The sequence below is a fragment of the Trichosurus vulpecula genome, chromosome 7 (genome assembly GCF_011100635.1).
Source record: "Trichosurus vulpecula isolate mTriVul1 chromosome 7, mTriVul1.pri, whole genome shotgun sequence".
Lineage (NCBI taxonomy): Eukaryota > Metazoa > Chordata > Mammalia > Diprotodontia > Phalangeridae > Trichosurus > Trichosurus vulpecula.
The window spans coordinates 160,718,884-160,722,386 of NC_050579.1; positions in this window are offsets into that span (position 1 = coordinate 160,718,884).

Consider the following 3,503-nt stretch of genomic DNA (forward strand, 5'->3'; position numbering starts at 1 on the left):
AGAGGTTAGCTTACTACTTTGTTGGTTGTCTCAACTTAAGAAAATGTCAACAATGAGATTAAATTTGAAAGTATGTCATGCCAGAATTTTTTGAGCTGTTTGTTAAACGTTTACCAGAACATCCCTATCTGTACACGTAGACCCTGACTACAGAAGCATTCTAAATCTCTATCCTCAGTAAAACCATCTTGGCAGCAGAGCTAAACCACATTAAGGGTAGCTAACAGGCCTCAAACTGATTGATGAGTTAGGGGGAATGTGTACCCCAAGTATGTGAAGACTTCCCCCAGTGGAATGGGTGGATGAAAGCAATTTGTTCCAACGGCCATGAAGGCAGCCAGAGCAGGAGCTACAGAGGGCTTCGAGCTTGGTCAATCACTGAAGATGCCAAGGCCATCCACTGCACCCTGGGCCATCTTCAGTTGTTCTGACTTTTGTTGTGCTACTGGACTTTGACTCTGGAAAAAGAGAGTGAAACTGATGACTTTGTGCAGTTCTGCCTCACTTAAATCCAATTCACACACAAGTCAAGACATCACCAATGATTCTCTTCAAAAACAAAGGACAAACAATAATATTTCTATCCAGGACTTACGATGGGGACATAAAGGATAGTGAAATCCCCAGAACTCAGAGCCGGCACGAACCTTATCATCTAATACAACTCCCTCATTTTACAGATCAAGAAAGGAAATTCAAGGGAGGAGAAGGGTTCCACAGGAAGCACGTAGTGAAGTCAATATTCAGAATTAGGTTTTCTCATTTCAAATCCAGAGCCCTCTGTCCCTTCAGTTCTGATTCCAGTGGCCTGCTGGAGCCAGTTTGTGGAGCTAGGAAGAGTCAATTGTAGCAAATTACAAATCAGGGCTTGATTTATTGTTTTGTTGATTGTCTAGACTTAAGGAGGCAGTAAAGAAAATACTAATAATTCAGATTAAACTGAAAAGTGTGTTTTGTTTTCCCAGCAAGCTTTTTGTTAAATATTTACCAGCACAGCCCTGACTGTACTCCTTCATCATGATTGACCCTAAGCAAAGTGGTGAAGTAAAGTTATTTATTCCTACTTTGTTACTCTTTCCCTCACTTAATGCTGTTTCCATAGGCTTGGGTAGCTTTATCTCCTCCTTTTTTTGCTCAGTCATATCTGACTCTTCATGACCCCATTTGGAGTTTTCTTGACAAAGATACTGGAGAGGTTTACCATTTCCTTCTCCAGCTTATCTTACAGATGAGGAAACTGAGGTAAACTTGGTTAAATGAGTTGCCCTTGGTCAAACAGCTAATAAGTGTTTGAATTTGGATTTGAACTCAGATCTTCCTGACTCCAGACCTTATACCTTATGCACTGTGCTGATGGGGTGATGGGACCTGAAACCCTAAAAGAAAAAGAACATGTCTTTGAAAGCAAGCCAGTACCTGAATTTTCCCATACATTTCAGCAGCCCAAATCACTGGTGATTCCACCCACAGCAACTGGCCCACTTAGATCACCTTTAGCTTATTTGACATTCCTTTCACTGTGCTCTTGGCCCACTCAGACTACTTTCACTTACTCCCGTCCAGATCACATAATCAGCCTATTTGAAGTCCTTTCACGTTGCACCTGGCTCACCATGGGCTACTTACCATTCTTTAATCCCATCTAGATCCTCTTACTGTCCTTTTTTGTATGTAAGCATCCATCTTGCTCCTGTTAAGTTGCAGTTTCCCTAAGAATCTCACCCTCTACTATTGGCATTACAATAAAACCTTATCACTTGACTGGAAGAAGGTTTGAGTGTGCAAATTCTTTCCAGGCAGATGCCGCCTGTACCCCGACATTTCAGGGTTCCCAGCAACCCTAAACTGCATCAGTGCCACTTAGCTGACCCTTTTCTCCTCCTCTCCAAACTTTGTTTTTCAGGAAAGGATATTTAATTCATTCACACTAAAATATATGATTGATAACAGAAAGGAATTAATCTGAACTGAGTACTTGCACTTCTCATGTTAACTGGTTCCCAGAAGTCTGCCAAGCCAATCTGTGCCAAAGATAGCATGGAGAACAGATTTTTTTCCCCACTTATATATAGTTGGTACCATGAGGGCCTGAGACAGGGTAAGTTTTCTCTTTACCAAACCTGCTCACCACTTCCAGAAAGACTTTCCTGCTAATCTCTTCTTGAAGTGGTATCTTCCACTGCTAGAAACAGCATGGGAGTGTAGTGGATAGAGCACTGGGCCTGGAGTCAAGAAGACCTGAGTTCAAATTCAGCCTCAGATCCTTATTAACTGTGTTCTCCTGGGTAAGTCACTAAACCCCTTTCTGTCTCAGTTTCCTTATCTGTTAAAAAAAGAGAACCATAATAAAACCAACCACCTAGGGTTGTTGTGCAGATTAATTGAGATAATATTTATAAAGTACTTAGTCTGGCATATAGTGAGTGCTTAACAAATGCTTGCTTTCTCCCTTCTTAGAATCTTCTAGAGCTTTTTGTCTATGCAACTCATTTGGTGATTAATCATATATTGGTTGCCTTGTGATATGCTTTCCTGAATCATTATTTATTTAAATTATTTAAATCTTTCATTCATTTTTCACATGATTGTCTCATTTCCTCCAACTATACAGAGTGTTTTCAGACACTTGTTAATAAATTTCTCCGGGGCAAGGACCTTGCTTTATACCTTTTTGTATCTCACACTACCAAGCCTTGCATGCAGTAGTTACTCAATAAATATTTAGCACTCTCCCACTTCCCTTTCTGGATTACAGTCTCTCTATAACCTCCTGTAACCCTATCCCTACATCTAGCCAAGACGCTAATGTCTTTATTATGCCCCCTGCATATTTAAAGGTTCTCAATGCTTAACTCCACCCCACCCAGCACTAATTTCCCTAGAAATGATATATCCTTTAAAAATTATTCCATCATCTGCCTCCCCACCCCACCACTCCCACATTCCTTCAGTGTGGCTAAAATTTCTGGATGACTATTATAAGGAATTTCAATGAATCCCTTAATCTGTTGATATGTGAGTATCCTGTAAGATACGACTGTAGCCCTCTCACACCTCTCTCCCAGCATCTTCGTTGGTCTCTGAGCATGGCAACACTGGCCTTGGAGTAAGAAAATCTGAGTACGAGTCCCAACTCATACATTTATGAGCTGGGTGACTTTAAGCAAGTCACCTAGCCCCTCTGTTCCTAAAATGCTCTACTACAAAGTACAAATAACAATAGTTAAACTCAGGGACTTAATGGGGTTATGAGCTAACATGAGCAAAGGGCTTTGCAATCATAAGGGAGTATATAAATATGAGTTATTATTCTTTATAATAGTAATTATATTAGTTATTATAATAGTAAAATTGAATAAAATAATTAGTGATTGTAATAGTAAAATCTAATAAAGCTGGATCTGATTAGCTTGCCTGGAGTCTATGTGGTTGCTTAGGTACCACAGATAGGTCTGTGACAAGATGGGTCTATGACAGTGGTTTGCTGGTAAATATTTAACAGT